Here is a 16,765-nt window from a genome sequence, read left to right as displayed (position 1 = left end):
GGAAGACAATTGACTATGGTTGCCGGTGTCTCTAGCTTCACATGTCTGAGAACAGAATCACCAATTACCAGAGTTTGACCCCCGGTGGCTGTGTCGCCGAGTGGGGAAAAACGGTTAGACACATGAACAGGTTGGTGGTGTACCTGGGGCTTCTGTTTAGGACTATGCTTCCTCCTCACCGTCACCCAGCCGTCCTCTTTCCCCAGCTGCTTGGGGTCTGCCGGGGAACAGCTAGCGGGGCCTACACTATCTTCGGCTGCACCAGCTACAGGGGCCTGGCTAGCTACGGGTGAATGAAGGGTGCGAAGCCGAGTCTCCAATTCAGTAATCCTGGTCTCCAGAGCTGCAAATATGCTACATTTGTTACAGATATCATTACTGCTAAAGGAGGCCGAGGAGTAACTAAACATCTGACACAATGAGCAGGAAAGTGCAGGAGGGACAGGTGAAGTAGCCATGCTGCTAACGGGTCGGCTACGAGCTAAGCTAAGCTAGCGAAACAGAAACAGTACAGACACAGTAAGTGAATACTTTGGCTATAAATTAGGTAGTGAGTACACAGAAAGTGTGCTTTGGATGAAGCACGTGAAAATTATACTATGAGAAAAGAATGTATAGAATGTAAGTTGTTAATAGGGGTGGGCGATAGAAACGATATACGATAGAAACGATATAAATTTGGCCAGCGATAGAGATTTTGACTATATCGCTCTCCCGCGATAGCGCATGTTGATGATGTCATCAAGCTGCGCCTGTTTTGGTCGAAAGCATCGCAGCGGCTACAACCATTATCATCTGCAAATTATGGCGGGTGACAGTCATAGCAAAGAGGTGAAGCACTTTTGAAATATGGGGAAAGCCAAAAACTGCGCTTCCTCCACTTCCCTAACATTGATTCATTAATGTTGAATTCTCTCGCAGCTGCTCTGTTCCCATGTTGTTGCAGTATATTAATAACTAACCTCGTATTGTGGATGAATAATCTCAGTTGTTCTCCTGACTGAAGTTTGGCTCGTGTATAGCATCCTGCTATGCGATTGCATTTGTCCCTGACCACCAGAATCCCTCACGTTAACTTTTATCGAGTGGAAAAAAGTTGGCGTTCATCCTCCAGCTTCACTGTGCTAATGTTATGCTAACATAGCTGTGTCGCTAGCAATCACGTAGCACAACATTATATATCAGGTAGTCCAACTTCAGTAACCCTGCAAACGTCACTGCTGTTTAGTTTCTGTCTTCATTTATGTTGGAAGTGGTAGCAGAGCTGTACGTTTTAATTAGTTTCAAAAATCTCTCAGTCATAACATGGTATGTCATGTTTAGGTGGAAACTAGCGAGCTAACTTCCTGCTAACTTCTAACTCCGTTAAATTTAATAAATTCTGTTTTCATGGATGCCTGGATGTTAAAGTTAATTGTTACACCTGGTAAAGCAGCAACGCTGATGATTTTATTAAAGGTGAAAGAATTTAGACAGTTTTTAACTCGGTGTTCGTTTGACTTTGGGACCTGAAGCGGACGAAGTTTTGGACCCAGATTACTCCGCGAAGCTCCTCACTACGGCAGCCGTAATGCTCTGACAATCCATCAAGCAGTGCGGCTTACCAAAGTTGTACTAAAACATTTTTTAACAGATTTCTGCAGCCCAAATCCGTTCGAGGTCAGTAAGCACAACCAGAATTCATACATAAGGAACACTCTCGATTTTTGAGAAAATTAAAGGATTTTAAGTGTGGAAAATACGTTATACAGAAGAAAAGAATATATCGCGATATATATCGTTACCGCACGTGCTTCAAATTATACCGCGATATGGATTTTAGGCCATATCGCCCAGCCCTAGTTGTTAATTAAATTGCTAAGCAGATAAGCTACTCAGAAACACCACTGTGTTTGAGCAGGAACAGGAAGTGATACTCTACCACCGAGCGAGCGAACACCAAGTGACAGCGCCACCAAGCGTCATGACCTTCTGATGGCATGAGAAGTGAATTAGCTAAAAAAGAACTGTCAGTCTCTCTCGACTCTTTCATGTCAGACACCAGACACCTGGCTGTCAGGTCTCTGGCCCCTGTGGGTGGCGCTGTCACTTGGTGTTCGCTCTCTCTGCCGTAGAGTATCACTGTTGTGGCTCCATTGCTCGCCGACGCTCACCAGCCTTCTTTGAACTGGTCCATTTCCTTTGGAGCTGAACTCATCCGTTTTCCTGCCTGACTCTGCTCACGTGTGCAGCATTTTGGCATCAGAAATTAGTTTCTCAAAGGAGATTGGCAGAAGCTGCTCCACTGAAGAGCTTTAGATCTCCACCTCACAATTACTTTATTTAGTCTTTACAGGTAAGTACAGGTGTTCCATAAGATTCATACTAGTTTTACTTCTTTTTACAATTAGTATTAATAATATTCTGTCATCTTTAACTCATTGTTTTTACATACAGATATTGGAGTGTATTACAGATGCTACACAACCAGCAATGAAAATATGAAATATTGTTTTATGTACTGCGAGCTGTACCCAATGATCTTAAACTTGTATTGTTTGCACACTGAGTTTGTGTTGTTCTCCAGAGTGGGAGGTGAGAGCTGCATTAACTGACACATTTCCACTGTTCAGTGAATCAATATTAACAGAGCTTAGCATTTGGAGAGGCAACTTCACATATAGACAATCTTGGTAATGATAAATTATAAAAAAAAAAAAAAAAACTTTTTAGTGGAGAAATACAACTTTTCTTTTTCCTTTAACGGAGACACAAAGCTCATCAGAAGATCCGGAGAATCACATGGTGGTCATGGTGGACACAGCTCACCTTCTCTCCACTTCACTCCCATCTTTCCACCTGCAGAGAGAAAAAGAAAGAGCAGAGGTGATAAATGTTCCCAGAGAGTCTCTCCATCAGCTGTCTGTCAGTGATGCAGCACCTCAAAGTGAGGTGAGTTCAAAGCTCACACAGCTGCAGAGAGCAGATCTGTTGCCTCTGCAGATTTCACTCAGGTCCACAGTGGAAATAAACTTCTGAGAGTCCTGAACACTTCATTACTGCACAAACACGTCACTGATGGATTTACTGCACAGGTCACACATACAAATGTGATCCCTGGACTACATGTAGATCTATAAAGACTATATGGTTACTAAATATAATGGTTCTCTGAAACAAGAGCTGGTGACTCAGACTGATTTCACTCCAACAGTTTACTGACCTCAGAGTCTCCAGACTACAGTGTGGACTCTCCACAAGATCAGACAGCTGCGTCACATCTGAATCCTGCAGGTTGTTTTCCAACATGTCCAGATATGTCAGATGGGAGGGGTTGGACTTTAGAGCTGCAGCCAAGGATGAACAGCTGATCTTTGTCAGACTGCAGCGCCACAAACTGAAGAAATAATAAAACATGTGCACAAAATCAGTGATGATGCAACCAGGTGTGCTCAGGTTTGAAATGCATGACTTTGTTCTAATCAATGAACTTTTCTAGAGCAGCTTTGTGCTTCTGTTACTGTGGATCATGATCACATCAGGCTTAAACACACATCATAGAAACATCAGCACATGTATCCATTTTGTCTTTCAGTCACATGCTGCTGATCTGTAGAAACAAGATTATGATAAGTCCTGCCATTAATTAATTCTTCGATCTTAAATATGATCAACCTATCTCTAATAATCGGCTATGTACCACAGGCCTTCAAGCTGGCTGTAGTTAAACCTTTACTCAAAAAGCCATCTCTAGACCCAGCAGTCTTAGCTAATTATAGGCCAATCTCCAACCTTCCTTTCATATCAAAAATCCTTGAAAGAGTAGTTGTCAAACAGCTAACAGATCATCTGCAGAGGAATGGTTTATTTGAAGAGTTTCAGTCAGGTTTCAGAGCTCATCACAGCACAGAAACAGCTTTAGTGAAGGTTACAAATGATCTTCTTATGGCCTCTGACAGTGGACTCATCTCTGTGCTTGTCCTGCTAGACCTCAGTGCAGCGTTCGATACTGTTGACCATAATATCCTATTAGAGCGATTAGAACATGCTGTAGGTATTACAGGTACTGCACTGCAGTGGTTTGTATCATATCTATCTAATAGACTCCAGTTTGTGCATGTAAATGGAGAGTCCTCTTCACACACTGAGGTTAATTATGGAGTTCCACAGGGTTCAGTGCTAGGACCAATTCTGTTTACATTATACATGCTTCCCTTAGGCAGCATCATTAGAAGACATAGCATAAATTTTCACTGCTATGCAGATGACACCCAGCTCTATCTGTCCATGAAGCCAGATAACACACACCAATTAGTTAAACTGCAGGAATGTCTTAAAGACATAAAGACCTGGATGGCCGCTAACTTTCTGCTTCTTAATTCAGATAAAACTGAGGTTATTGTACTCGGCCCTGAAAATCTTAGAAATATGGTATCTAAGCAGATTCTTCCTCTGGATGGCATTACCTTGGCCTCCAGTAACGCTGTGAGGAACCTTGGAGTCATTTTTTTTTTTTTTTTTTTTTTTTTTTTTTTTTTTTATAATTATGTATTTATTTTATTTTCGGTTGCTACAAACGGGACAGACGTGACTGGGGGATAGGACAGGGAGAAAGAATGAAAGAAAGAGAGGGAGAGAAAGAAAACCAAAGGGGAGAAGAGACGGTGAGAAGGGGGGGAAGAAAGGAAAAAACAAACAAACAAACAAACAAACAAACAAAACGCCTGGATCACCTGTATGGAGAAAAAAAACAGAAGAGAAAGCAAACAACAAAGAGCAACATAATAAAAACAGCACCATCATAATAAACTAGCTAGCAGTAGATAACAGTAGATACTAAATAATAAACGATATTGTGCAGCACGCAAGATAGACAGCGCACAATGTGCTTTGAGGCAGCAGCCAAGAAAGGTGTAGTCCGCGTCTGTGAACACCCGTGTGTACACCTGTGTGCATACCTGTGTGGATCAGCATGCTTGTATTCCAAAGGTTTCTCCATGTAACGATCTGCTAGGGAGTGTGGGGGAGCCATAGCCCACCAGGGTATGAAGCAGGTATGGAGGAGATCCAGGCCCCAGATATCCAGAGGCCCCAGAGTACAAGGACCCGAGGAGGACCACCAAAGGGGGGGGGAACCGTGCCACCCTCCTGGGAAGAGCTGAGTAGAGCCCCAAACGAGAGGTCACCCCGTAGCTACGGAGCAGAGGCCAGAGGGGGTTGCAGTGGCATGCCCGCGGGCTCCGCTGGCAGCCAGCTGTGCCAGAGAGGACCGAGCTTCAGGCCCAGAGGCCAGAGGCCTGAGGGCATCCCACCCCCCGGAAGGAGCCCAGCCGGGCCACAGGCGCCCGGCCCCGCCAATCGGCCACCAGGAGTGAGCCGGTACATGCATGAGCGCCCAGCCCCAGATGACAAGGACCACCAACACACCAACGTCTAAGGGCATCAGCCACCGGCAGGGAGTGTGGTGAGGGGAGATAGGCCTCCGTACTTTAGAGGGCCTGAGATGTACCCAGAGAGGTTGAGTCTAAGACCCAACCTGACATATAGACACAGACAAACAGGCACACGCGGACACAGACGTGCATTCCCACCCCCATATGCACAACCAAATACTCGGCACTCACCCAACGTGTAGACAGACACAAATAGACACTGCACAGACAGTCGCACTCCCCAAACATACTCTATATCCCAGGTCCAGGTACCCCCGCCCCCAGAGGGGCAAGCCGCACCTAGACCCAGGAGATGTAACCCTTCTCTCTGGGGTGGAGGCAAGCGGACCACCTCCTTATCTGCAGTAGCAGGGAGGCCCCGCATCCCAGACCCCAGTCTGACGGCCAGCACCTCCTCCCAGCCCCCCAGCCCTGACGGCTAACAGAACCGGGGTGAGTGAAGACCTCAAACCTCCCTACGCCCGCTCATATGTAATGTTGTTGTGTGCTGTTCTAAAGTGCATTTAAAACTCAGGAGAGCATGGTACTAGCTTCCTCTCAGAGAGCAGCACGGCTCCTCCCGAAAACCCTCAATGTCTAAATGCATTTAAAATTGAGGGTAGGGCACCAGCGCCAGAGGTGGGTTGGAGTACAACGACCATCCTCTGGATGCTGTAAAACGTGCCCACCCCCAAGGCCCTATATGTATGTGTTATGTGAGAGTGTGAGTAATGTGGATGTCTAGGTTGCAGAATAAAATTGAGGCACAGGCGGCCAGAAGGGGACAGAGGGGGAGTGCCTCCCCTGCACCCTGGTGACATACCTGCACCCCAAGCCCTGCGTGTGTGGTTGGGTGTGGTAGAGCGGGAATAGGGAGGCAGCTGAGGATGGGGAGGGAAGAAAGGGAGGGGCAAGCGGCCCCTCCCTGGGGCCAGCTCCCCCGCTGACCCCAGTAGGCACCCCCACGCTCTGGAACCCACCAGGGCAAGGAGGCCCAGGCCCATCCGGACCGGGGCCCGCAGCAGCAGCACTGCCCAGCCCCACAGAGTCTGGGGCAGCCCACCCGACTCCACCCCAGAGAAAACTGCACCCACCCCATCATCCAATCATCTCCCAAACTACACAAGACAATAGACACCCAGGTTGAGTTCATTCTCCCCCTCTCCTATATCTCTCCCCCCACCTGCAGAGTGAGCTCCTGTAGTGAGGAGACCACCTGCAAAGATGTAACAACCTCCCCACCAGTTAGAGAGCCCCCTAGTTGGGCCGATGCACCAGAGGTCCCCTGCACTGGGCCTGAGCCCCCCTGCACCCACCCGCCCACTGCTCCGGCGACACAACAGCCAGGACCCAAGCCCCCAAGGCCCGGCCAGCACCCCAGACCGGGGGGCGGAGCACCCCCAGACCCCCAAGCCTCCACGCCCGTCCCAGACCCTCCCAGGGGCAGCCAGGCTACCAGGCCAGTAACCAACGTCCGCCAGCACAGACCCTCCCCCATCTCCGCTGTACGCAGCCACAAGGAAAACACCATCCAAGAGCCCCAGAGCTTCTAACCAGGTCATGGCCACAGCCCCCAGGTTAGGCCCTCCAGGGAAACGTCCCTAGGGACTCCCCAGACGCCCTAAGGCCGTCCCTACCCCCACATCAACCACAATAGCGAAGGCAGGACCAAACCATGACCCCCCACCCCCACTAGGTGATGAAGCCGATCAAAGGAGCCCAAAGGGATTGATCAAATGTGATGGCAGAGGTTGTATCAAGACTAATGTGATCTATTAGATGGTTTTTATATTGGTTAGAATTAAGATTATTTTTATTTTTCCAGTTAATGAGGACCATTTTCTTGGTAATGCATAGGGCCGTAAAAACAACGTGGGCTGTGTTTATTTCTGCAGTGACCTCATCCAAGTTGCCCAGCAAGCATACTAAAGGGGAGGCTGGAATGTTACATTTCAGACACTTTGATAAGTCTTCACATATCTCACGCCAAAATTTCTGAACTGGTGGACAGAACCAAAGAGCGTGGATGTAATTGTCCGGTGTATTTGCTGTGCAGTGTGAGCAGTTGTTGGAAGGCGTATAGCCCATCTTGAACATCCTATGACCAGTATAGTGCACTCTGTGTAATATTTTGTATTGTATTAATTGCAAACTGGGATTTCTGATCCATTGAAAGGTTTTTAAGCATATCTGAGACCAAAGGTTTGGGTCTAAGTTGATTGATAAATCTGCTTCCCATTTTGCAATAGGAAGGGATATTGATTCATCTATTTTAGAAAGTGTTCTGTATATTTTAGACAATAATTTGGGGGGTTTTAGACTAAGAAATTGTACCACACTTGGTGGTGTTTGTAATTCAGCTTCACTGGGATTAAATTTCTTTTTTACTATGGATTTAATTTGTTGATATTCCAAAAATCGTTTCTTGTTGATCCCATATTGTATAACTAGTCTGTCAAACGAAATAAAGTCTGTTCCTTCCAATATATGTTCCAAGTATTTAATTCCTTTGCAACTCCAATCTGAAAAGTTTATCATATTATTGTTTTGTAATATGTCCGGGTTGTTCCAGATAGGTGTATGTTTGCATGGGATTAATGAAGACTCTATCATTTTTAGAAACTCCTACCATGCTGTCAGAGAAGAGCTAATATTGATGCTTTTAAAGCATTCATGTCGTTTGATGTTTGAGCTGATAAATGGTAGGTCTGAAATTTCTAGGTTATTACATAGTGCCTGTTCTACATCTATCCAAGGTTCATCTAAGAAGGTGTGTTTAAACCATCTAGAGATGAACTGAAGCCTGTTGGCTAAAAAATAGTGATTAAAGTTAGGCAGATCTAATCCTCCTTTATCCTTGGTCCTTTGTAGTGTTTTTAAGCTGATACGTGGGGGTTTATCTTTCCAAAGGAATTTAGAAATGTACGAGTCTAGAGATCTGAACCAATCTTGTGATGGCTTATTTGGGATCATTGAAAATAAATAGTTTATTTTTGGCAAGATCATCATTTTTATAGCGGCGACCCTTCCCATGAGTGATATGGGTAAAGATTTCCATCTAGCCAGGTCGCCTTCTACTGTCTTTAAAAGTGGGATGTGGTTTAATTTAGTTAATTCTGAAAGTTTAGGAGAGACATTGATACCTAAATATTTTATATTTCCACATTGCAGTGGGGAAGGAGAAGAATTATGGAAGGAGCAATTAATCGGAAGAACTGTTGATTTCGACCTGTTAATTGAATAATCTGAGACACTTGAGAAGGAATTTATCAATGCAATTACCCCAGAGATATTGGTTTGTGAGTTTTGGAGAAAAAGTAACACATCATCTGCATAAAGGCTGATTTTATGTTCTATATTCTTACATTTTATGCCCTTAATTGTTGTAGCCTGTCTAATTGCTGCTGCTAATGGCTCAATAAAAATTGCAAACAGTGAAGGGGAGAGTGGGCATCCCTGTCTGGTGCCCCTCAGGAGAGAGAAGCGGGAGGATGTTTGGTCATTTGTTCTGACACAAGCTGTTGGGGAGTTATATAATATTTTTAACCAGTTTATGAAACAGGATCCAAAACCAAATTTATGTAAAGTTGCAAATAGAAATTTCCAGTTAACTCTGTCAAATGCTTTTTCTGCATCTAAAGAAAATATTATGGTTTCAGTGTTTTTACTGCATGAGTAGTCTATTAAATTAAGTAATCTACGTGTATTTGTTGATGAGTGCCTACCTTTTATAAAACCAGTTTGGTCAGGATGAATTAAAAGGGGGGTTATTTTCTCTAATCTCTTTGAGAGAGCTTTGCAGATTATTTTAAGGTCTACATTAATAAGGGATATTGGACGATAGCTTGAGGGATATACAGGGTCTTTGCCTGGTTTTTGTAAGAGACTGATATTTGCAGAGTTCATATTTGGTGGTAGTCTACCATTTTCTTTGATTTCCTGCAACATCCTGTGAAAAACTGGTGCCAGAATTGTCCAGAATTCTTTGTAAAAATCTGTTGGAAAACCATCTGGACCTGGAGCCTTATTATTGGGCATACTTATCAGAGCTTCCTGGAGTTCACCTGGCGTCAGTGGCGAATCCAGTGCTATTGCTTGGGTGTCTAATAATTTTGGAAGAGTTATGTTGTCGAGAAATTGATCAATTTCGTTTTTAGATGGGTTTATTTGTGGTGTATATAAAGTTTCATAGAAATCCCTAAAAATGTTATTTATTTTTTTAGGATCATATATTGTATTCCCAGATAAATCTTTAACAGCACATATAGTTGTTTTTTCTTTATTGATTTTTAACTGGTTAGCAAGAAATTGTCCGGATTTGTTACCGTGTTCATAATTTTGCAGGCGAAGTCTTTGTACTAAGAATTTAGTCTTTTTATTAATAATTTCATTTAATTCTAGTTTTGTCTTGCGTATTTTGTTTAATATTTCTTGATCTTGGTGTGACACATAGGCTTTTTCTAAGGATTTGATGTTTTTCTCTAGTTCCTGAATTTTTTTGTTTTCTTCTTTCTTCTTATGTGATGAGAAAGAGATTATTTTACCTCTCATCACGGCTTTCCCTGCTTCCCAGAGGACAGATGCTGATGTTCCAGGAATGTCATTAAAGCCTAAATATAGAGTCCATTCTTTTTTAAAGTATTTGATAAACTCTTCGTCTTTGAGCAGTGATGTATTAAATCTCCAGTTTTTTCTTGGTGTAGTATTATTCATCTGTATTAGTGTTAAAGATACAGGAGCATGATCGCTGACAGCTATAGGATGAATCTCAGTGTCTGTAATGTTACTCAGCAGTGAGCTGCTGACCAGAAAATAATCCAGACGAGAGTAGGAGTGATGGACATGTGAGAAGAAAGAATATTCCTTACTGGTGGGGTGAAGGGAGCGCCATGCATCGCAAAGACCAAAGTCGCTCATATACTGTTTGATTATATTTGTGGACTGCCAGTTACGCTGAGTTCCTGCTGTATTGAGCCTATCCATTTCTTCATTTAGTCCCAGGTTGAGGTCTCCCCCCAGAACAATTGTACAGTCTAGGTGTTCGGAGAGTGTACTAAAAAAACCGTGGAAGAATGAGGGGTCATCAACATTTGGACCATATATACTTACAATACCTAGCTTTTGGTTAAGTATAGATAGTTTGACGATTAGGAATCTGCCCTCTGGATCTATAACTGTATCGAGTACTGTGAAATTAATATTTTTATGTATTAGAATTGCTACTCCTCTTTGTCTAGAATTATAACAGGCTGAGAACACATTAGGAAACTCAGGTGTTTTAAGTTTATTCAAACCTGTGACAGGCATGTGGGTTTCTTGTAATAAAACAACGTCTGCCTGTAATTTTTTAAGTTGGTTAAGTATTTTTAACCTTTTTTCCCTAGAGCCAGCTCCATGCACATTCCATGTGACAAATCTTAGCATGCCCATAGTTGTGTGTTTGTGGCTAATGATGTACGCTGTGTGTCTCGCTTAGACGGGTGAGGAAAATGGAAACGCATCATTTTTTTTTTTTTTTTTTTTGGTAAGTAAAGAGAAGAAAATGCGCGGCAAGAAGCTCCATAGGTCTGACTATGTGTGTGCATAATAACTAATATGAGCAAATGTGTGCATGTGTCCTATATCTGTGTGCGCTGTGTGGCTGTTGTAAATGTGTTGCCTTTAAACGCATGTGTGTGTGTGATCGTGCAGAGTAAGCATGTAGAAATAGACAGTGTCGTTTGTGAATGGATAGGGAAACAGGTGATCGACATAGTGATAGAAAAGAGAAGCAAATAAACCAAAGAGCAAGGTGCGCGACAAGAGAGAGAGAGGGAAAAAGAAATAAAAACAGAAACATTCCAATTAAAGCATTGGCGGAGAGTGACGGTGACGTTATACTAAATTAGCAAACTGAAATTACATAGTTAAGCAAAAGTTAATACAAGAGAGTGTGAGTGAAGAGAATATTGTAGTGGATTCTTATCTGGTGTGCGGTCAATACAGCCATGGAGTGGTGCCAGGGTCGCGGTAGAGTTGTCCGTCCACGTAGAGCCGGTCCACGGCGATGACAGCCCGGGAGCCTTTCTGGATAAAACTACGTCGGACTGGGAAGAGGACCCTGCGTCGTTCCAGGATCTCTCTGGGGAACTGATCGTTCACGCTGAAATCCGTTCCTTTCAGCTCTCTGCCGCGACTCTTCACCTGCTCCTTCTGCTTGAAGTGGCCGAATTTGGCTACAATAGGACGTGGTCTCCCACTTCCTGTCTTCGGAGCCCCTATGCGATGCACTCTATCGAACCCTATGTTTTTCACCGTGTCCTCCGGCAGCTTCAGGTGGATTTTAATGAAGCTTCTCACGGTCGTTTCCGGGTCCTCTCCGGCAGACTCTGGAATACCAGAAAACACCAGATTATCTCTCATGCTACGGGCTTGTAAATCTATAACGGTCTCTTTTATTTTTTTATTTTCTATGTTTAATTGGGTCACATTATCGGTTAGAGATTTGACCGAGTCCCGTAGCGTGGCGTTTTCCGCAGCAAGTGTTTCCACCTGCCGCTGGCTGAACTCCAGGGATTCTTTTAGAGATTTAAATTCCCGGTGTAAGATCTCCACCAGGGACAGCCTTGCATCGAAACTGGACAATCGCTTATCGATTGACTCCAGGATGTCGACGATATCTTTGCCGGCAGGCGATGTTGTGCCGGGGGAGTCTGCCGGGCGATATCTTTTAGATGACGGCGTCTCAGCTTTGGCCGGGGAAGACGCGCTCTGGGCCTTCTTCATTACTAAATCTTCAAAGCACCGGTCGATGTATTCTTGGAGAGCGTCTAAACTCTCCTCGTTGTCCTCCAGGGTGTTAGAGATGATAGGACAGATGTTGTTAGTTATATGACAGTTGGTTAGTTTATTTGGCAATACTGAAGTTTAAAGAAACTTTGTTAAATTCTATGCTACCATTCGCTTTTTTTTTCCCCGCCAAATCTCCGGCGTCTGACGCCACCTACAACATGGGTCGCTTACCTTTCCCCCGTCACTTCCGTCACTTACCTCTCCTCCGTCACTTACCTCTCCTTGGAGTCATTTTTGACCAGGACATGTCCTTCAAAGCACATATTAAACAAATATGTAAGACTGCTTTCTTCCATTTGCGCAACATCTCTAAAATTAGAAATATCCTGTCTCAGAGTGACGCTGAAAAACTAGTTCATGCATTTATTACTTCCAGGCTGGACTACTGTAATTCATTATTATCAGGATGTCCAAAAAACTCACTGAAAAGCCTTCAGCTAATCCAAAATGCTGCAGCAAGAGTACTGACAGGGACTAGAAGGAGAGAGCATATTTCTCCTGTTTTGGCTTCCCTTCATTGGCTTCCTGTTAAGTCCAGAATTGAATTCAAAATCCTGCTCCTCACATACAAGGTCTTAAATAATCAGGCCCCATCTTATCTTAATGACCTTGTAGTACCATATCACCCTATTAGAGCACTTCGCTCTCGCGCTGCAGGCCTACTTGTTGTTCCTAGAGTATTTAAAAGTAGAATGGGAGGCAGAGCCTTCAGTTTTCAGGCCCCTCTTCTGTGGAACCAGCTTCCAGTTTGGATTCGGGAGACAGAAACTATCTCTACTTTTAAGATTAGGCTTAAAACTTTCCTTTTTGCTAAAGCATATAGTTAGGGCTGGACCAGGTGACCCTGAATCCTCCCTTAGTTATGCTGCAATAGACGTAGGCTGCCGGGGGATTCCCATGATGCATTGAGTCTTTCCTTTCCAGTCACCTTTCTCACTCACTATGTATTAATAGACCTCTCTGCATTGAATCATATCTGTTATTAACCTCTGTCTCTCTTCCACAGCATGTCTTTTATCCTGTCTTCCTTCTCTCACCCCAACCGGTCGCAGCAGATGGCCGCCCCTCCCTGAGCCTGGTTCTGCCGGAGGTTTCTTCCTGTTAAAAGGGAGTTTTTCCTTCCCACTGTCGCCAAAGTGCTTGCTCATAGGGGGTCATATGATTGTTGGGTTTTTCTCTGTATCTATGAAGCGCCTTGAGGCGACTTTTGTTGTGATTTGGCGCTATATAAATAAAATTGAATTGAATTGAATTGAATTGATCCTGTGACTGGCCAGCACGTCATGGAGTGGGTGGGAGGTATTATCCAGCATCGTCCTTATCTTGGACATCATCCGCCTCTCAGACACCACCCTAAGGGAGTCCAGCTCCATCCCCACAGCATTACTGGCCTTGTGATCAGTTAATTTAGTCTGTTGGCGTCTGTAACCCTCAACCTGCTGTCCCAGCATGCAACCGCACAGAGGATAGCACTGACCACAACAGACTCACAGAAAATCCTGAGTATTGTCCGACAGATGTTGAAGAACGTCGCACAGATCATGTGTGGCACTAGTAAACCTGAAAAGGCATCAGGTTATACTTAATGATGCATTGAGGATTTTTTTTGTGACCAGTTTTCACATTTCATGCTGTGGTGAGGTAAAGCTGCTGTGGGCTTCACATGATGAGCTGCACATTTTTTTCTTGACTTACGTATTTTCATGCTCTGTTTATACAATACTTTACATTTAATTGTTATTAAACTCTGGCTGTCTTTTGTCCTGTCCCATCCTTACCATCACACATGGCTGTGTTGTCATAATGGCTGTAAACGAGCCTTTCATGAAAACAGTCTTAAAACAAGACAAGAAAACACGAAGAAGAAGAAATGTGTATGTTGAAGGGAAGTTATGTCTGTAGCCAAATGAGGTTCACTTGGTAAATAAACACATAAGACAAAAATAGAAACACAGTCAACAAACTGACCCCAGAAACTGCAGTCTGCATCCTGGACGCTCCAGAAAACCACACAGATGCTTCACTCCTGAGTCCTGGAGGTCGTTGCAGCTCAGCCACAGCTCTCTGAGATTGGAGGGGTTGGACTTCAGAGCCAAAGTCAGAGATACACAGCTGATCTCTGACAAACCGCAGTTCCCCAATCTAAGCAAAGAATAGCTGGTTCTTAAAATCAGTGAGTTTCATCATGGGTTCAAATCATAAACATGTGTATTTCCACTCTAAAGCTGGGTATTTAATAAAGGGGTCTGGGGGACTGAATCACTGGATCACTTGAATCATCTGTAAGTTGACATTTACCATTATGGAGGGGACAAATTGGAGAAGTGTTCTCCTGCATTCTGGATTTACTTCAGGACTCTGCAGTCTATTCACACCTACAGGCCAGTGGACACGCTTTCAATGATGAGGATGTAACATCCTGGACAGGGAGGAACACTGGTTTGAGGGCGGAGTCAAGGGAAAGACCATCTCTGAATCGAGGAGGGGGCCTAAGGGTACATCTGTCACCATCTTACAATGCTGTGATTGCAGCCATTCCCCAACTCTCTGTGAATGGGACTCATGGCCATTGATCAATGATCAATGGTCTCTGATCAATGAGTTTGATCAGTGGTTGTTGATCAGTAGTCATGAGAATTTGCATATCAATGATCATAAACTGACCTTCCAGCCTATTGTTTATTCAGTGGTGCTGGTTTCAGTCATTGTGCAAATGTGCTGTTTATAAGGTTGGAAACCTGCAGTCAGCTGAGACTGAAGAAGTCACCTGATGATGCTGAAACATTTCTCCCACTGAAAACATCCAGATGAACAGAGTCCACTTTATGGGATTTACTTACCTGGATGATTGAGCATGCATCCAGACAATATGTGCATAGACTTTATCATCATATTAATCTCAAACTAGAACATAGTGTCTTACCTTAGAGTGTGTAGTCTACAATCTGGACTCTCCAGAAACCCACACAGATGCTTCACTCCTGAATCCTGCAGTTTGTTTGTACTCAAGTTCAGGTCTCTTAGGTGGTGGGGGTTGGACTTCAGAGCCAAACCCAGAGATACACAGCTGATTTCTGATAAACTGCAGTCCATCAATCTGAACATGGGAAACAAACCGATAAAGTCAATGATGATGAAACCTGGAACATCACTGCTCTGGTGGGTGAAGAGCATGCACAGGTGTGAACTTCACTTTATGGCCTCACTTGAGCTGTGAAATCAGTCTCCTGGAGACAGGCTTGACTCAGCAACAGGTGGCAGACAGGGATGGGTACGGTACACACTGGATCACAGAGTTGTTTCCCTGCACCTTTTTTAATTAATTGGTCCTCACTGCCATTTGAACTGTTCTTTTTTAGGAATAAAAAATGATCTGAATCTGATTTTTGTGATCATATCGTTGGGTCTGAAGAAATATGTTATGGATCAGCTGTGAACTGATCGCCACCCGCTGGTATGTTGGATCAGCTGGCGAGGGAGGATGCTGGACAAGCCAGGCATGCCCAAATGCCACTTGTTGTCTTGTTCTTTGTTCGTCGTGCCTCTGAAGGCTCAGAGAGACTCGGGTGTTTGTTTCTTCCTCTGAAATTTGTACCTCTGATCACATTAACATCTCAACCAATGAAAACTCTGGAGGCATGCTGTAGGTTAACCACTCAGTCATTAGAAACCGTACTCGTGCTTAGGCGCTACTTGTTCAACAGGTTGGACAAAAGAACATTTTTTCACTTCAACGTTTGTTTGGGTGGACTGAACTCACTCCTGCCCACAACTGTACCAATCACCCATGTTAAACATACTCTTACAAACACACATCACATTTAATATTCTGACTATACGCTGGTGTGACTGCAGATTTCAAGTTATTGAAACTGTGTTGGGTTTGTTTGTGAGAGAGGGGATGCATTCGGTGTGTGTGATTCAGTACTTTAGAAATAAGTCTGCTATGATGTAGTCTAAGATCTCTGTGACAGCTGGACTGCTGCTGATCAGGATTCATACAGCACACCTGATTCTGTTATCATTGCCTCACTTCAACAGATGCAGTCAGGTAAGTACAGCATACACTTAGGTGTCTCAGGCAGCTGTTATTGGTCACTATATAGATACAATCGAAATGAATTGAAAATAAAATTTTAGTTATAGTTCAGCATACAGCACTATGGTACCAGTATTCACTGAAGTCCAAACTAGGTTTTTCACACAGACTCATATTACTGCACCGAGCTTTACTTTTTAAACATCTGATTCTGGTCTCCTCATTGAAATCAGACTTAATGCAAACATGGAAATAAGACTTGAGATCAGAGAAACCAGTGATTTTCTTGATCGCTAATATAATATAATATAATATAATATAATATAATATAATATAATATAACCTCTTTCTATTAAGGAACAGCATGTGATTGTGCTCATAATTTTTAAATAATTGCCCCCATAATTTTGTTATACACGTACAATAAAGGGCTATTCTATTCTATTCTATTTTAATTCAAACTCTTTGTGATCGGCTCAGTGCA

At 43.7% G+C, this 16,765-nt stretch overlaps 1 pseudogene across 1 annotated transcript; it reads right to left on the bottom strand.

The window, feature by feature from the left end:
* Positions 1–2,064: 2,064 nt before the first annotated feature.
* Positions 2,065–15,416, bottom strand: LOC146378459 (ribonuclease inhibitor-like; annotated as a pseudogene). The gene is made up of 4 exons (XR_014801591.1): positions 15,166–15,416; positions 14,211–14,361; positions 3,203–3,376; positions 2,065–2,838 (listed from the first exon to the last, which is right to left on the bottom strand). The product of XR_014801591.1 is annotated as a ribonuclease inhibitor-like (transcript).
* Positions 15,417–16,765: the final 1,349 nt, after the last annotated feature.

The sequence above is a fragment of the Perissodus microlepis genome, chromosome 11, assembly GCF_051167445.1.
Source record: "Perissodus microlepis isolate ML-2025 ecotype Zambia chromosome 11, ASM5116744v1, whole genome shotgun sequence".
Classification (NCBI taxonomy): domain Eukaryota; kingdom Metazoa; phylum Chordata; class Actinopteri; order Cichliformes; family Cichlidae; genus Perissodus; species Perissodus microlepis.
Note: the sequence above shows the minus strand (reverse complement) of the source record. Positions and strands in the feature narration are given on the sequence as shown.